The sequence below is a fragment of the Dendrobates tinctorius genome, unplaced genomic scaffold (genome assembly GCF_039654945.1).
Source record: "Dendrobates tinctorius isolate UK_male_01 unplaced genomic scaffold, ASM3965494v1 ptg000151l, whole genome shotgun sequence".
Classification (NCBI taxonomy): Eukaryota; Metazoa; Chordata; class Amphibia; order Anura; family Dendrobatidae; genus Dendrobates; species Dendrobates tinctorius.
Genome location: NW_027361818.1, coordinates 28,193,673 through 28,213,314, shown reverse-complemented (window position 1 = coordinate 28,213,314; position 19,642 = coordinate 28,193,673). Strand labels below are relative to the sequence as shown.

Sequence of the window (19,642 nt, the reverse complement as noted above, 5' to 3'; positions counted from 1 at the left end):
TCCTATCCTGTGGACCATGACCCTTCCAGTCCACCAGATAATATTTTTTGCCATGTAACACCTTGCACCCCACAATGGCATTCACCTCATACTCATCCAAGGACAAGCTTGATGTCCAGGCAGAAGACTCGAAAAACCCGGACATGTGGACTGGCTTAAGTAGGGACACGTGGAAGGTGTCAGTGATACCTTGGCATGGAGTAAGGGCCAGATGGTAGACCACAGGGTTGTCCTGTTCTAGGATCTTGAAGGGACCTATGTTGCGAGGCGCAAACTTAGTGGACTCAACTCGCAGCTTGATGTTACAGGCGGAGAGCCACACTAAGTCTCCCGGAGCAAAGGTCGGAGTGGGGCGCCGGGGTTCATTGGTGGAGGACCTCATTCTCTCCCTAGAAGCCCAGATACCATTCTGCGTGCGGTCCCAAATGTCACGTGCCTTCACCGCCCAGTCTGCCACTCTAGAATCGGTGGACAACACAGGCATGCTGGCCATAGTTAAGGAGGAAAGGAGTCTGTCCGGTGGAGTTGGCTACGGTGTTGTTCAATGAAAACTCTGCCCACAGTAGCAAGGATGCTCAATCATCCTGCCTCACTGAGAAAACATGTCTGTGACCAGAGTCTGGTTGGCTCTCTCCACCAACCCATTCATCTCAGGATGGTATGCTGAAGAGAGATTCAGCTCAATGCTGAGTAGACAACCAAGCTCTCTCCAGAACCGAGACGCAAACTGGGGACCTCGTTCAGTGACAATTTTGTTTGGCATCCTGTGCAAGGGGAAAATATGCTTAATAAACAATGCCGCCAAGGCCCGTGCAGAAGGCACCCGTAGTAGAGGCATCAAGTGCACTATCTTGGAAAAATGGTCAGTGGCTACCCAGATAGCGGTGCAGCCACGAGACTTGGGTAAGCCCACCACAAAGTCCATCCCGGCCATCTCCCAGGGCCTGCCTGCCACTGGCAGTGGATAAAGTAGCTCAGCAGGCCATTGCCGAGGAGACCTATTCTTGGTGCAGGAGACTCACGCCCGAATATAGTGTCTGACAACTCGGGCCATATGCGGCCACCAGTACGTTCTTACCAGTAGCACAGATGTCCGCTTTGTCCCAAAATGTCCACTGTTGTGAACGGGTCACCAAGGAGGATGGCAGGAACAGGCTAAGCCACCAGGAAACCAGAGAGGTTGGTAACTCAGCGGATTGCAGACCCCTGATCCTAACAACACAACTAGCAGTAGCCATGGAGCGCTCCTATGATGTAATAGACACCTCGGTACAGCCAGAGAACTAACTAAACCTAAAGCCAGAAAGATGAAATCTAAACTGCCCCGGAGCAGATCCCCAAAGGAATAGACAGCCGCCAAACATATATTGTCGGTGAGACAAGATGAGACACAAACATAGGAAGAAAATAGACTGAGCAAATGGTGGGGCAAAAACTGCCTAGATAGGACAGGACAGAAAAGATACTGTCTGCAATCACGCAAAAACCTTAAAAAATCCAGCACATCTGATATACAAAAAACCTGAGGCCACACAACCTCACCCCCGCTAGATCAGCATTCTGGTATGAACTGGAAGCAAAGCAAAAGATACTAATATAACAGGGGACTGAATGAACTGACACAAGCTGTAACATATGGAGCGGGGCCCAGCGCTGCCCCCAGCAGGGAGTACGCTGAACCCCCGCAACAAAGCTGAAAGCAAAAAAAGGCACAACCAGATTAGATGCAAAGGATTAGCAAAAGAATCACTTAACTGAACCATGCAGATCAGGCAGGAGACAGAAGAACTCAAAATGAACAAGGAGTAAATCACCAGCAACCATTAAGGGAAGCATGCTCACTTATATGCTCGCAGCCAGTAATCCCAGGCATCCACCTTCTTGATGAAGGGCTTATCCACATCGGGGAGATGTAGAATGGGAGCACTAGCAAAATGGGCCTTGATAGAGGAGAAGGCCATGGAGACATGTTCCAACCACACTTTAGGGTTTGTTCCTTGCATGGTGAGGGCAACCAAGGGAGCTTCCTTGGTGGAGAAGTGGGGAATGAACTGGCGATAATAACCAACGAACCCCAGAAAGCGCTGCACCGCTTTGAGGGAGTGGGGTTCCTGCCAATCCATTACCGCCTGTAGTTTGGCAGTATCCATTGCCATCCCCTGGTCAGAGATGATATAGCCCAGGAAAGGCAAGGACTCCTGCTCGAACAGGCACTTCTCCAACTTGGCGTAGAGGGAGTTTGCTTGTATGTGGTCGAAGACCTTGCAAATCTCTCTCCAGTGGGTGTCCATATCGGGAGAGTAGATGAGAATATCATCCAGATAGACAACCACCGAGGTGGAGAACATATCCTGAAAGATATCATTTACAAAGACGGCATGGGCATTACAGAGCCCAAAGGGCATGACCAAGTGCTCATAACAAAAAACAAATCTGAACTGAGAAAAGTAAGTTAATGTGTATGCACAATGTAAGTGCATATTAACACATGACCATTAACCAGAGAAAACAAAAAGCAAAAAACACAAATATAACTAAAAAGTAAAAAATATACTGCAAATAATGCATAAAGGTAATGATAATAATAAGGGTATTTAGTAAACATAATTTTGATCAAAATAATGTACAAGCCATCCCGCCACGTCACGGCAACCCTTGTGGGACAGTCCCTACTCTAGTATTTAAAACCTTTTCACTTGCCAAGTGGTGTGAATGTGAATAAGGGTCGAGCGACTGAACCACTAGTAACAGCTTAGGCCAGACTGGATGGCTTTCCCAGCTCAGAAAGAGGGCGGTCACACCCATATATGCACTGAATGCACAATGAAATGAATAAAAAACAAATCTGAACTGAGAAAAGTAAGTTAATGTGTATGCACAATGTAAGTGCATATTAACACATGACCATTAACCAGAGAAAACAAAAAGCAAAAAACACAAATATAACTAAAAAGTAAAAAATATACTGCAAATAATGCATAAAGTAACAGCTTAGGCCAGACTGGATGGCTTTCCCAGCTCAGAAAGAGGGCGGTCACACCCCTATATGCACTGAATGCACAATGAAATGAATAAAAAACAAATCTGAACTGAGAAAAGTAAGTTAATGTGTATGCACAATGTAAGTGCATATTAACACATGACCATTAACCAGAGAAAACAAAAAGCAAAAAACACAAATATAACTAAAAAGTAAAAAATATACTGCAAATAATGCATAAAGGTAATGATAATAATAAGGGTATTTAGTAAACATAATTTTGATCAAAATAATGTACAAGCCATCCCGCCACGTTACGGCAACCCTTGTGGGACAGTCCCTACTCTAGTATTTAAAACCTTTTCACTTGCCAAGTGGCGTGAATGTGAATAAGGGTCGAGCGACTGAACCACTAGTAACAGCTTAGGCCAGACTGGATGGCTTTCCCAGCTCAGAAAGAGGGCGGTCACACCCATATATGCACTGAATGCACAATGAAATGAATAAAAAACAAATCTGAACTGAGAAAAGTAAGTTAATGTGTATGTTACTAGTGGTTCAGTCGCTCGACCCTTATTCACATTCACGCCACTTGGCAAGTGAAAAGGTTTTAAATACTAGAGTAGGGACTGTCCCACAAGGGTTGCCGTGACGTGGCGGGATGGCTTGTACATTATTTTGATCAAAATTATGTTTACTAAATACCCTTATTATTATCATTACCTTTATGCATTATTTGCAGTATATTTTTTACTTTTTAGTTATATTTGTGTTTTTTGCTTTTTGTTTTCAAGTGCTCATAATGGCCATCCCTGGTGTTAAATGCCGTCTTCCATTTGTCCCCCTCACGGATGCGTATCAGGTTAAATGGCCCCCTGCAGATCTAGTTTGGAACAAACCCTCGCTCCCCATAGCCAAACAAACAGTTCCGATATCAGGGGCAGAGGGAACTTATTCTTAACGGTGATGGCGTCAAGACCCTTGTAAAAGATGCAGGGACGTAGTTCTCCATTCTTCTTTTGGACAAAGAAGAATCTCACCTCAGCAGGTGACACCGACTTCCTAATGAATCCTCTTGCCAGATTCTCCCTGATGTATAAAGAAATGGCCTCTGTTTCCAGGAGAGATAGGGGTAGACTCGATCCTGGGGAGGCTCGGCACCAGTCAAGAGATCAATAGGACTGTCATAGGGGCGGTGAGGCAGAAGACTCTCTGCCACTTTCTTGAAAAACACATCTGCATACTGTTGACAGTGTTTGGGTAGAGAGGAAAGATCTGCGGGAACCTCAGTGGAGGCAACCTGTATGCACTCCCTCTGACACCTACCCTTACAGGATTTACTCCAACCGAGAATTCTCCCCGAGGACCACTCTATATGGAGAGAATGATAGCGCAACCAGGGGACACCTGACAGGACCTGATCGATATCCTCGAGATAAAGTCTCCTGATGGGAAACAGACAGCGAGAGTATCAGTGGGGCGGTCTGGTGGGTAATCTGTGAGGGTAGTGTCGCACCGTTCACCACTCTGATGGTGATTGGCTGAGGTACTAAAACCAGGGGAATTGCGTGCAGCTGGGCGAAGGCAGATGACATAAAATTGCCCTCCGCCCCAGAGTCCACGAAAACCTCCACCACCAGAGTGGAAGAGCAGAACTCAAGCGTCCCCTTAACGGACAGCTTGGAGGAAAATGTCGCAGTGTCTAGTAGGCCTCCTCCAACAGCCACTAGACGCGAAAGTTTTTCCAGCCACTGTGCTCACCTGTTGGCAAGGTGTCCAGGCTGCCGGCAGTGATAACAGACCACGGTGCTCGAGTGGACAGGGACTTGGATCCCGCGCGAGAAGCCTCCATGGCCTCCTGGGATGTGGACTCCTGATTGGGGGAATCCAGAGGTTTAGAGAAGGAAGGTGCCAACCTAAACCTCTGCCTACACTGGGACCGCTCCTATCTCCATTTCGTAACACGAAGTTCTATACGGGTGGAGATGGTAATAAGCACCTCCATTGTGGCGGGAACCTCCCTGGTGGCCAGGGCATCCTTCACATGGTCAGCCAGACTGTTCCAGAACACCGGAACAAGGACCTTGTCTGGCCACTCCAGCTCAGAGGCCAGAGTCCGAAACTGGATGGCATAATGGCTGACCAAAGATGAGCCCTGTGTCAATGCTGGCAGCTGGAGCGTGGTATCATGAGTGACTCGTGGTCCCAGAAAGACCTGCTTCAGACTGACCAGGAACTGTGAGGCACTCTGAACCACATAATCACCATGCTCCCACAGTGGTGTGGCCCACCCACTCCACAGCCCTGCCCGACAGGAGGGAGATGATATATCCCACCTTAGCCCGCTTGGAGAGGAATTGTGTAGCCAGCATCTCTAGCTATATAGCACACTGGCTCACGAAACCCCTACAGGAAGCACTATCGCTTGATAACTTCTCAGGCAGCGGAAGGCAGGACAGAGTCGGGACAGGATTGAGAGTGGACACTCGGGAGACAGCCTCCTTGGCTGCCTGAACAGCAACCGTGGTAACATCCGCAGCTGAGGTTGACTGCTCAAGAGCCGCCAACCTGCCCTCCAGCTGCTGGATGTACCTGTGGAGTCGCTGCTTGTCCGCTATTACTAGCCAGACCTTTGCGCTAATAAAATGTTAGGGCTGGCGGAAAGCACCAAATAATAAAAGATGGTGATAAGGTGCGTTCGCAGCCCGGAATCCACCGTGAGGAGGTAGTAAACTGCTGGCGGTGTCACAGTCCTGGACACATAGTGGCCCATTGTCCTTTATCTTATGAGCATATGGATTGCAGCCTAGGCAGATGCTGCTCTTATTATGCTTATCCAGCTTTCAATGTGGACCATTAGCCCAGAGATGGGCTGCAGTCATGTCCCATGCCCATAAATGGAGTGCTGGTGTAAGGACTATTGGCCTCATGGAGTTTGGTGACCATGATAAGGGCCACACTTCCCCGCCAGTTAGTCCCAGGGAAACACGTCGGCATCTGCTGTATCTATGCCAATGCCAAGGACTACCCCATTACCAGAGTCAATATAAAAAGAAACTGGTACTGAGTCACATCAGGTTGGTGTTGTGAGAGACTTACTACACCCCGTGATAATCATCCAGGACTTCAGCCTGTTTTGAGACTTGTGGTGAAAGGCGGGACTGCTAAGTCACTCAGACAGAATCCATCTCAACCCTGATCAATTACCATCACGGCCAGAGGTGGAGGAGTTCCCCTTGTGTATCCTGGTGGGTGACTGGTATGAGACAGTCGTCAGTGAGGCCAAGGTTCCTGATTTGGGAATTTCTGGGGAAAATTTTGGCTCTGCTCAAATGCGGGATCTTACCCTAAAAGGGGCATTCAAAAATGTGTCTGTAATAGATGGGGTTGCTAAGGAGCTAGGGGATGACACCAAATATTGACACTTTGCAGATAATGGGGAGTTACTGTATTGGGTGACCACACTGAAGGGATGAGATAGTGAAGCAGCTGTTGGTTCCAGGTCCCTACCAGCGGAAGGTTTTAGACATAGCCCGTTCACATACTGTATTTTTGGGGAGACATCTGTGGGTAGAGAAAATGCAGGAGAGAATAATGCAGAGGTTCTATTGGCCGGGTTGTTACTGGGAGATCCTAAATTATTGCAGGTCCTGCCCCACCTGCCAGATAACCACTCCCTCAACTCACTTCTTAGTAGTCATGGACTATGCGACTAGATACCCTCAAGCAGTACCACTAAGAAACTCCTCTGTCAAGAGTATCGCCTGTGAACTTGTTCAAATTTTTGCACAGATGACTCTGCTGAAGGACATATTGACAGACCAGGGAACCCCTTTCAAGAGCAAGGTAATAAGGGAGTTTTGTAAGGACCTTCAGACTGCCCAGCTGTGAACCTCAGTCTGCCATCCGCAGACGGCCTAGTAGAGTGTTGCAATAAGACCTTGAAGGTGATGCTCAAGAAGGTCATTGAGAAGGATAGTCGAGACTCGGACTATCTGCTTCCATTTCTGCTCTTCTCAATTACAAGCTTCTACTGGCTTCTAGCCATTTGAGCTCCTGTGTGGTCGACATCCTTGAGGACTCTTGGACACTGCCAAGGAACCTGGGAAACCAAGGTCACACCGCACCTGAGCATCATAGAGCATGTCACCCAGTTACAGGAGATGATGGCGAAAGTAATGCCTATCGTGATGGAGCATCTTTTCCAGGCACAGGATACACAGGCGAGGGTGTATAACTGTTCAGAGAGTGAGGCAGCTCCAGCCCAGGGACCATGTGCTAGTGCTTATCCCATGGTGGAGAGCAAGTTCCTATGCAAGTGGCAAGGACCATACGAGGTGGTGGAAAACTGAGTGAGGTGTATTTCAAGGTACACCAGCCAGGCCAAAGGAAGCCACACCATATATACCATGTGAACTTGCTCAAGCCATGGCAAGTTTGGGAGTCTCTCGAAACCCCTTGCCTGGGAGCAAATCACAAAGCAACAGTGGATGATGTCACCATTGCAGAAACTCTAATGCTGGCCCAGAGACAACAGTGTTGGGAACTGTTGCAGCAGAACCTTGACCTGTTCTTGAGTTGCCAGTGCATACGCAGCTGGTCATGCGTGATGCTTTGACAAAGCCACATGTAAAGGTGAACCTCATGCCCTATAGAATTCCCGAAGCACATCGGGAGGTAATAGCCAATGAGGTGAGGAGGATGTTAGATCTTGGGGTGATTGAGGAGTCGAAAAGTGGATGGTTAAGTTCTAGTGTCAAAGTCGGTTGGTGAGTGGAGGTTTTCCAATGATTACTGCAAGCTGTATGATGTCTCCGAATGTGATGCATATCTGATGCCCCATGGGGATGAACTCATTGAGTGACTGAGAATGGCAAGGTACATGACAACCCTCAACCTGATGAAGGGCTACTGGCAGATCCCCATGTCCCAGAGTACCAAGGAGAAGACTGCCTTATTGATGCTTGATGCGTGTTTCCAATACACCAGAATGCCCATTGGACTGCAGGGGGCCCCAGTACCCTTCCAGAGGGCAATGGATCAGGTCTTTGCTTTGCATAACAAGTATGCCGCAGCCTAGATGAAATTGTGGTCTTCATTCCTGACTGTGCTAGTCATCTACCAAAGGTATAGGCAGTCCTGGATGACTTGAGGAATGCGAGGTTCACCATAAACCCCTAAAAATGTGCCATAGAGAAGGAAGAGGGCAAATACATATGCTATGTCATTGGAAGGGGTGAAATCAAGCCCCAGAGAAACAAGATTGAAGCAATCGAGAAATGGCCACAACCGCTTTCGAAGAAGCAAGTGAGGGTGTTTTTTGGAATTGTGGGTTACTACCGGTCGTTTATCCCAAGGTTTGCCATGATTGCTGCACCATTGATGGACCTCCTTCCAGGCACAAGATCGTTGTTGATTAAATGGTCTGTTAAGACTGAGATGGTTATCCAGGAGCTGAAGCAGGCTTTGTGTAAACATTTGGTTCTTGTCGCCCCAGACTTCAGTAGGGATTTTGTGGTCCAGATAGATATGCCAGAAGTCGGCTTGGGAGCCATGCTGTCTCAAAAGTGAATGGGGAGGAGCATCCCATACTTTATCTGAGCCGGAAACTCTCTTCATGTGAGAGAAACAATGCCATTGTTGAGAAGAAATGCTTAGCCATAAAATGGGCCTTAGCTACCCTGAGACATTACCTGCTAGGCCGTAGGATTAAGCTGGTATCTGACCATGCCCTCTGAGGTGATAGAGGGAAAAAAAGGGTAAAAATGCTCGAGTAACTAGATGGTGCTTAGGCCTCCAAGATTTCACTTTTCACGTCGAGCATAGGCTAGGAAATTTGCACTGGAATGCAGATGCCCTTTCCATACTACCCTGCTTAGCGAGTGAAGCTGCCAAACCCATGTGTTTGGTCAGAGGGGGGATATGTGACAAAGTCAGTGGTAATGTAATAGTGGGGAGATATTTGTCATTGTGATTAATGGCGTCAGTGATATGAAACCAGAGTGTTTTCCTCCAGCACACTACGTGTTGTGAGGGTTAAATTAAAGTTGCATTATGGGCTGGTTTTATGTGTATATTAATAGAGCGGGTGTGAGAATAGCCACTTTATTTTACCTGCAGAGCTGACAGGACCTGTGTGATGTCATAATCATGTGGTCAGTAACATGATGGAAAGAGTCACATGGTCTGGGGTTTAAATAACTGGGCTCTAGAGACAGTCTTTGTTCAGCTAGAATGGAGGGAGATTCTCCAGTTGTTTTGTGTCCTGAAGAGAGACTGAATCTGTATTGCTCCAGAGTGGGGTGCTACCCACAAACTTATGGACTGTGTTGCAATGTTTTGCTGTCACGAGACAGTTGGGCAAAGGCCTGCATTTGGGCCATGGCTCACCAGACAAAAAGGGACGGTTGGTTATAATATCATGAGGCAGTAGTGGGAAAACAGGGGACGAGGAACCTGGGCCCCTGAACTTCCCTTCAGGCTAAGTGGGTGCCCTGACTTTCCTTAACTTGTGATTACATTTGATGTTAGTGTGGCCAAAGTCACCGATCTGTCCCTATCTTCTGTTTAGCCCTGAGCTAAACCCCCAACCCCCTCCCCAGGAGGTGAAACAGGGAAAAAAGTGAACTGCACCCAAAACCAAAGGAAAGATAAGACAGACACCTTGGTTAAATCAACTTAAAAAACAAAACTTAGCTTTCTCTGCTGCAATGCACCAAGCAGCAGTGTAAGGCACCAGATCAGCATTCAGCAGAAGCACCACTGCTCTCAGGCAGCTCCAGTCGGTTGGTATCCAAAAGGAAGTGTATCACCAACACCAGCTGATGCCTCAGGTGACCTTTTATAGGAAGGTGGGAGTGGTCACCATCAGCAGACTCAGACTAACCAGACATGTAGTAACACCAGCGGCCACCGGGGGCAAAAACTAATATTTACCCCCGATGGCCTGAAAGGAAAAAAGTTTATATAAAAGAATCCAGAATCTGATACAGATCCAAAAATGGATTGTGACATTTGCTTTTTTTTTGTTTTCTGTTTTAGAAGGAAAGGCTGTGTTTATTTTCCTTTCTTGTTGGTTTATGCCGCATAACAATAAACCAACCGAAGTTTTAAAGAGACGGTGATCCTATTTTCCACCTCTGTATGCCGCCACATGAGTGGAACCACCACTGCACGCTTTCCAAAGTATCACATACCTGTCCGTCTGGTCTTCATCTTCCACTGCCCATTCCTAGTAGACCATGGACCCACCTATTCTTTGGTGCATATGGTTTCAATCCACAGTTTGGCACTTTTAGTGGGGCAGGGACATCGGGAAATCCTGTGGAGGAACATTTTGCCTTGTCGCTCTCTTCTGTGTGGTGGGGGATTCAGAGTAATTTGAAGACCATGGAAAACAGGTGTAAACGTATGGCTGACAGGAGGTTTAAGGGGTAAAGTTTCTCCTTGTGAAGAGTGACATGCCAGCTCTGGCTTGTCAAGGTAAGGAGGCTTATTCGCCGTGCAATGCTCCTCTGGGAAAATAATATGCAAATTGCCTCTTCAGAGAGGAAGAGGACTCGAACTCTATAGCGCTATATCAGCACCCTAAGATGTAAGTCATCTGGAGCAGGAAATGTGAAGTCATGTAAATTAGCCAAGTGTTCCCTCACCATCTCTCTGTTTATGGATAGAGTGGATTCTTTTATTAACTCTATGGCACCGTGAAGATCAGTTGATGTTACATTTGTTTTCTTAGGGTATGTTTCCACAGGCCGTATTACATCCGGATTTGGTGCAGTTTGATCGCTGCAGCGTCCAGATGTTACAGCATAGTGGAGGGGATTTTATGAAATCCTGTCTCCACTATGCATCCTAATACGCGAGTGACACACACGAAACCAGACATGTGGTGCGTCTTTTTTGAACGCAGCATGTCTGTCTACCTTGCGGAGATGCTCAGTCTCCGCAAGGTAAATAACCTGGTCTATGTATGCGTTGCGGTGATGCCGCATGTGTTCAATTAGCCCATCCGGAATCACCGTGCATATAGAAGGGGGCGGGGCTTTGGGCAGAGTGGGTTTTCCGCTCTGTTCAAAGTGCAGACAATGCGCTTAGTGGAAACATACACTTAGAGAACTCAGATGCAAAATAACCGCGCAGCTCTTAGATACCCGCTGTTTACACTGGAAACTAGCTTGCTCGCCGGTCCTGATCACTGGAGGGGCTGTCTATGTGACAGCTCACCAGCGACCAGCCTAACGATGTCCCAGTGATCCCATCCATGTCGGATCGTTGGTGGGATCACTGGGACAGCGTTATGTGTAACGGGGCCTTAAGAATAAAGTCCAAGATTGCAGATCCTCTTATTTTCTCTTCTACCTTTTGAAAGATAAAGTTGTCAGCAAGAGAGGTTAAGAATTCTCTGACTCCAGTACTTTTGCCTGAGAGATATTCCCAACAAATATCTGGATAGTTAAAATCTCCCATGATCTCTGTGTCATACATTTTGAGAGCAGAAACATCTGACGTAAAAAGAGTTCATCCACATCTTCTGGTGGCCTGTAGTAAACACCTACAATAGATGTTTACTCCTTGAATTCTTACCCAAATATTTTACAGAGCTCGCATTCACTTGGAAGCTTGGATCTCTGTGGAGATACATACGTTTTTCTAACATACAATGCAAAACCTCCTACTCCCTTCTTGTTAATCTTGTTTCTAATAAATAATTTGTAGACTTCAAAGTTTGTATCCCAAGCATGTGTATCGTTCCACCAAGTTTCGGTGATGCTCTTGGCATCATATATCATTTCCTGTGTTGGCAGCTCCAATTCTCTTTGTTGGTTTTCCGTACTCTGTGCATTTGTATAGACACATTTTAGTTTGTAGTCGGCTTCTCTTGCTCCTCTATTTTCATTCAGAGTTTGTCCGGGAAGATGTGCGGAAATCCGAACACAAATCTGAATGTGGTACATTCCTGCTGAACTTGAGATTGGCGAACATTTTCCGAACAAGTTCGCTCCTCTCTACGCTCAATGCTAACAGTGCTGGAGCCTGCTTTTCCAGGTTTACATCAGTAATGCTACCCACAATGGTGACCCATATCTCCCATTCAGTGAATTATAAGCTTAAAGCCTAAAAGACATACATAATAAAGTAAATAAACTCAAATGTAGACAGGAACTATGAGAAACAAATTGCACATTTTGTATTTAAACAATGTAATCACGGCTTTCATAGTTGGCTGCCCAAATGCCAGTGTGGCCTGTTCATCAGAGACCTGCGTGTCTCAATGGGGATGAAATACAATGTGAGTCGGGAAGTTATTCCAGGAGTCACATGGCAATTACTGAAAGTAGGACTAATACAAAATGACACTAGAACCTTCACTATGGAAATGATAAAGGAGGAACAGGAAAGCAGTAAGCTGCAGACAAGCTTCAGATTCTGTTTGACAAATCCAATGGTTCAACAAAGATAAAAATAAAGAGAAATAGTTTGTCGTGCTAACATGCTTGGGATTAATGAATGACAAGAAGGGATAGCTGTTTAGAGGATAGAATTTTGAGTACTCTGCGTTCACAGTGGAGAACCGTGTATTCCCAAATATGCGTTGTTTAGCTTTTTTGTGTTCCAGACACTCCGTACCCCAGTAATGTCACACACTGTCTCCAGCACTGTCGGCCATCTTCTTCCTGCCCGGTATACAGGGACACTACCGGCCGGAGCGTCCCAGCCTCCACATGTGCATCTCTCGATCTGCACCAAACAGGACACCCCATTTCTTGCCACGTTGGACCACACTGCCAAGCCAGCTTTTCTAAGTGGCCACACGGCATCACGCCTGAACGGTGCAATAGCAGGGTAGGTTACAAGCCACATGTAAAGCATGTAAATGATTTTTATCATTTTGTTTAAGTACCTGTCAAACTCAAGCTTCACTAGATATACTGTTCACCCAATTACCAACCAGTATACAGTGAAGTTCTGTGTTACACTTTCATTGCAACTATCCTTGTGCAAGTGGTGAACGCAGAGAACTCAAAATTCTGTTCCCTGAACAGCTACCCCTTCTTGTCATTCAATATTCCCAAGCATGTTAGCGAAACAAACTATTTATCTTTAGAATTACTGGAAGTAGTAATAAGTGGAGGAAGGTTCTTACCAGCTTGATTTACATGTTGCAATTCAGAGACTTTTGTCAAAATGGAGCAGTAGACTTTTGTCTCTGAGCTGGCACTCCATACAAGTCAGCAGCCTCTGAAACCGTGCTCTCAGGACGACCACAGAACCCTCCAAAAACTTTGTTAGACTTTAAGAAGTTGTTTTTCATTTCAAAATTGATTCAACCATGATTAAATCAATCTTCAGCATTATATAGGATAAAAAAGTCACTTTGAATACAAGAACAATTTCGTAAATTTTTAACCCACAACATGAAAATAAGGTTAATAATAGAACTTTCATTACAAAATCTTCAGTTTTGCTCAAATTAGTTTATACAAAAATAAGAACACCCACATTAAAAACAACCACATCTAGTATTTTGTATTACCTCCATGACAATGACTCAAAACATACTGCAAATGCAACCAAGGAGTTTAAGGCAAAGAAGTGGAATATTCTGCAATGGCCGAGTCATCAGCAGATCCCTGCCCCATGGAGCCGCATTTCAAAGGCTAAAGGCAAAAATTAAGTCAGAAAGACCCACAAACAAGCAAGTACTGAAATCACTGCAGTAAATGCCGGCAAAGCCTCACTCTGGAAGACACCAGTGATGTCTATGGCTTCCAAAATTCAGGCCGTCTTTGCTGCAAAGGTTTCTATACAAAGAATGAAAAATAAACATTTTATTTATGTAAAAGTTACATAGTGACACATCCAGTTCAGCCTATATTCCGTCAGAATACATCCCCAGATCTACGTCCTTCTAAAGAACCTAACAATAACTGTAAGATACAATATTGTTACGCTCCAGGAAGACATCCAGGCCTCTCTTGAACCCGACTGAGTTCGCCCTCACCACCTCCTCAGGCAGGGAATTCCAGATTCTCACTGCCCTAACAGTAAAGAATCCTCTTCTATGTTGGTGGAAAAACCTTCTCTCCTCCAGATGCAGAGAATGCCCCCTTGTGAGCGTCACCTTCCTTGGTATAAACAGATCCTCGGAGAGATATTTGTATTGTCCCCTTCTATACTTATACATGGTTATTAGATCGCCCCTCAGTCGTCTTTTTTCCAGACTAATTAATCCTAATTTTGCTAATCTCTCTGGGTATTGTAGTTCCCCCATCCCCTTTATTAATTTTGTTGCCCTCCTTTGTACCCGCTCTAGTTCCATTATATCCTTCCTGAGCACCGGTTCCCAAAACTGTACACAGTACTCCATGTGCGGTCTAGCCAGGGATTTGTACAGAGGCAGTATAATGCTCTCATCATGTGTATCCAGACCTCTTTTAATGCACCCCATGATCCTGTTTGCCTTGGCAGCCGCTGCCTGGCACTGGCTGCTCCAGGTAAGTTTATCATTAGCTAGGATCCCCAAGTCCTTCTCCATGTCAGATTTACCCAGTGGTTTCCCGTTCAGTGTGTAATGGTGATATTGATTCCTTCTTCCCATGTGTATAACCTTACATTTATCATTGTTACACCCCATCTGCCACCTTTCAGCCCAAGTTCCCAACTTATCCAGAACCATCTGTAGCAGAATACTATCTTCTCTTGTTCTGACTGCTTTACATAGTTTTGTATCATCTGCAAATATCGATATTTTACTGTGTAAACCTTCTACCAGATCGTTAATAAATACGTTGAAGAGAATAGGTCCCAACACCGACCCCTGCGGTCCCCACTGGTCACAGTGACCCAGTTAGAGAATATACCATTTATAACCCCCCTCTGCTTTCTATCGCTCAGCCAGTTACTTACCCATTTACACACATTTTCCCCCAGACCCAGCATTTTCATTCTGTGTACCAACCTCTTGTGTGGCTCGGTATCAAACGCTTTGGAAAAATCAAGATATACCACATCCAATGACTCACCTTGGCCCAGTCTATAGCTTACCTCTTCATAAAAACTGATTAGATTGGTGTGACAGGAGCGATTCCTCATAAACCCATGCTGATATGGCGTTACACAGTTATTCTCATTGAGATAATCCAGAATAATGATAATGATATAAGAAATAATGGTTTGTCTATTACATTACTTAGTTCTCTTAGTACTCGTGGGTGTATGCCATCCGGACCCGGAGATTTATCTATTTTCATCTTATGTAGCCAGTTTCGCCCCTCTTCTTGGGTTAGATTGGTGACCCTTAATATCGGGTTTTCCTTGTCTCTCGGCATTTCACCTAGCATTTCATTTTCCACCGTGAATACCGTGGAGAAGAAGGTGTTTAATATATTCGCTTTTTCCTCATCATCTACAACCATTCTTTCCTCACAATTTTTTAAAGGCTCCTACACTTTCACTTATGATTCTTTCACTATTGATATACAGTAGGTGAAGAACAGCTTGGGATTAGTGTTACTCTCCTTCGTGCTTCTCTGTTTCCTTTTTGGCAGCTGTAATTAGTTTTTTAGATAAAGTATTTTTCCCCTTATAGTTGTTAGATCCTCAGCGGGGCGGTCCTGCTTTAGTAGTGTAAATGCTTTCTTTTTGCTGGTAATTGCCCCTCTTACTTCTGTGTTTAGCCACATTGGGTTTTTCCTATTTCTTGTCCTTTTATTCCCACAAGGTATAAACCGCTTACGGCGCCTATTTATTATGTTCTTACACATTTCCCATTTATTTTCTGTATTCTTATTTCTGAGGACATTGTCCCAGTCAACCAGATTAAGGGCGTCTCTCAGCTGGTCAGACTTTGCCTTCCTAAAGTACAGCATTTTTGTGACTCCCTGACATGTCCCCCTAGCGAAACACAAGTGACACTGTACAATATTGTGGTCGCTATTTCCTAGATGCCGACCACCTGCAGATCTGTTATTCTGTCCGGTCTGTTAGATAGTATTAGGTGTAAAGTGCTGCTCCTCTGGGTGGATTTTGCACCAATTGTGAGAGATCATTATTCTTGGCTATTAGCAGAAACCTGTCGCCTTTATGGGCTTCGCAGGTCTCTGTTTCCCAGTTAATATCCGGGTAGTAAAAGTCCCCCATAACAAGGACCTCATAATGGGTTGCAGCTTCATCTATCTGCCTTAGTAGTAAACTTTCCATGATTTCTGTTATATTTGGGGGGTGTAACAGACCCCAAAGAGAATTTTGTTACTATTTTTCCCTCCATGTATTTTGACCCATATGGACTCGACATCCTCATTCCCTTCGCTAATATCTTCCCTTAAAGTGGACTTTAGACTAGACTTTACATAAAGACAAACCCCTCCTCCTCCTCTCTGATTTTTATGATACTTTCTAAACAGACTGTAACCCTGTAAGTTACCTGCCCGGTCACAGCTTCCATCTCACCATGTCTTGGTTATTCCCACTATGTCATAGTTCCCTGTAGATGTTTCTGCTTCTAGTTCATCCATCTTGTTTGTCAGGCTTCTGGCGGTTGCGAGCATGCAGTGTAGAGGATTTTGCTTTGTTCCAGTCTCCTCGCTGTGGATTGTTTTAGAAATGTTCTTACCTCCCTTCTCAGTATGTTGTCTTGGGTCTTCTTTCTCTCACCTCATATCCTTCATCAGTATAATGTCTGGAGTCGTGTTCGAGTCTTACGTTTTTCTTCCCGCCCCCTCTTGTTAATTTGTCCAATTTCTTTGAGCCTTTGAAATGAGGAGGCTTTGTAGAAAAATGGTTGCAATTCTTAAACATTTCATAAGATATTTTTGTTCAATCTGTTTAATTAAACCTGTAAGTCTCCTCTTTAATTGTATCTCAGTTATTTCATTTTATGTACAAAATAGCGGTCTGCAGAGATGAAATCACAACGCTCCATCACTGGCAAAATATTTCTGTACCTAACAGCATGTTGTGCATTAAAAGAAGTATATGATTCTTCACCATGTAAAATACATAAAGATCTGTTCCCCATAACTCTATATCACATGCTGCTATGTACATTAAACCCTCATCGGAAGGGCGGCAGACATTTTTCTCTTGAGCTTCTTGAATGCTTGCTTTATATTTCTGTTCTGTAGACTATATATGACAGGATTAAGAAGTGGGGTAATAACAGTGTAGAAGAGGGAGAGAATTTTCTTTATATTTTTTGCATTTGGAAATAAATAGATGCAAATAATGGATCCGTAATATAAAGACACCACGGTCAGGTGGGAACTGCAGGTGGAGAAGGTCTTCTGCCGTCCGGTCACAGAGGGAATCTTCATAATGGTGATGATAATGTACACATATGAGACCACAATCACAAGAAATGGACAAACTACTGCCGGTACAGCCAAAATCATGTCTTCAATTTTCATGAAGAAGGTGTCTGAGCAGGAAAGTTCAAGAATGGGGTCTAAATCACAGAAGAAATGGTCAATGACGTTTGGGTTTGGGCCACAGAACTCCAATCGACTAATTGTTAGTGACAGATTTAATGTTACAGCAAACATTATCACCCAACATAGGAGAACGGCTTTTATACAAAATGTGAGAGTCATGACTGAGGTGTAATGTAGAGGGTTACAGATAGCCTGATACCGGTCATAAGACATGACGCTGAGGAAAAAACATTCTAAAGATTCTGAGGCTGAAAAAAAGTAAAATTGCATCAAACATCTGATAAAAGACACAGAACTTCCCTCATACAGCACAATGTGGAGCATGTTGGGCACAATGGTGGTGGAGAGAAGAATGTCCAGAGTTGTGTGAGGAAGAAGTACATGGGAGAGTGGAGCGATCGGCTGGAGGACACCACCAAAATGATCAGGAGGTTTCCACATACAGTCACACAGTAGATGATCAGGAGGAAAAAATACAAAAAAAATTTGAAACTTCGCAAGTTTTGAAATCCCAAAAGTAGAAATTCAGCCATCATGTTGGAATTATTGTACTTCATATTCTGGAGAGTTAATTTTTCAAATACAAGGAGCTAATTTGTTCCTCACCTTGATGTGGTTTCTTCTTTGCTGTGATTGAGTCATTTGGATGAAGGAAAGCAGTAATACAAAACAATAGAAAATTATGTAATTTATTTATGAGATCTTCAAAAGGAGAAATATCACTATTAGTTATTTTATATCTTTTATGTAGTATCGCACACAGCTACATAATGTAATATATACAGTACATTGTCTCACCTCAGTCCTAAGTCGTTGTGGTGATGCCTGGATGACCCTTATAAAGACTAATGCTGTTAGGTTTATAAATGTAATTAATATTAATAATGTTTTTACATTACTATAGAAAACATAGAATTCACAGAACGTAGATGATGAAAGAAGCTGAAGATAAACATCAAGTTTCTGTGTTTAGCAGCGTCAATTCTCCAGGCCGAGGAAAAAATATCGGCGATATGGTTATTATTGGCGTCCCTTATATACACAAAATATTGTTATAAGAGCGTCGTAAGAAAGCCAGGGAGATTTCACTGATTGTCTCTGGTGGGAACAGTCTTTATAAATGTAAAAATATGAAAATGAAAAAAAGAAAACTTACTGGACTTTTTCTGCAATCAAAGTAAAAAAGTTATCAGGGCTTAAATATCATTTGTGAGGCTCTCAGTAACGTCTAGAAAGAACTTCCTGTGAAAACTAAAAAGCAAACAAAGTTTCAATGCTAGTTTTTCTAAAAAGTTTATGGAGTGCAACGGATGTTAGGGGCTGGTGGAACGCACCAAATAATAGAGAAGGTATTTAGGTGCGTTCACAGCCCAGGGTCCACCGTGCAGAGATGGTAACTGTTGCTCAGTAATGGCGGACGTTATATGGCGGTACAATAGAGGAACACACGGGGTTAATTCCACCTAGTGTGTACAGAGGCAAACTCTGTTACCTCATAGAGCCGCCCGACTGCCAAACACAAATGCCGTAGCATGTTTATGCTCACAGAGCTCGGCAATGGGAGCGCAAGTGTATAGTCACAGGACTCAGCCCCAAAGGCACAGGGTTAGAGTTCCTCTAGACACACTAGTGCTTGGCACCACAACTGTAGTGCCAGGAAGGAACAAATGAATAGATAAAGCGCACTACGTGCAAACTGCACCGCTCTCCCAGGCGCCACTAACCACCCGGACAAGGGAGGAAAGCGCTAGACTTGCGCAAGGCGTCGCACTGGTGGATGCAGCTGCTTAATGCGGTACTGAAGGTGCCCAGAGCTGGATGGCACCATATGGCGCTGAGTGAGGTGCTGAGACGTGAAAGCACAGTGGTGCAGACAAAGCCACTAGTAGGTGCTAATTCTAACTCTAATAGCCCTATAACATGCATATCCAAGGGAGGGGAGTCATAATGAGTCATGCATCCATCATCACTCACACAAAATACAATAAGAGTCTATATTAGCGCATGACCGAGCAGCCATGCAAACCTTTTATAACAGCGTCGTTCTGGGATCTTCCTGATGGTCCAATCCGAGCTGCTTGAGGACTTGAGCATGTGACCTCTGACCTCCAATGAGAGGTCGTCCCACGGCATGCTCAGTAGGCTGCAAAAAGGACTTAGCTTCTTGAGCTGCTCTCTGCTGGCTAGTGCGGTTTGCTAAAGCTGAACCAGTGGTGGCAGCAGCAATCAA

The 19,642-nt window shown here is 44.7% G+C and overlaps 1 pseudogene; it reads right to left on the bottom strand.

Moving 5' to 3' along the window:
- Positions 1–17,028: 17,028 nt before the first annotated feature.
- Positions 17,029–17,945, bottom strand: LOC141050148 (olfactory receptor 11L1-like; annotated as a pseudogene).
- Positions 17,946–19,642: the final 1,697 nt, after the last annotated feature.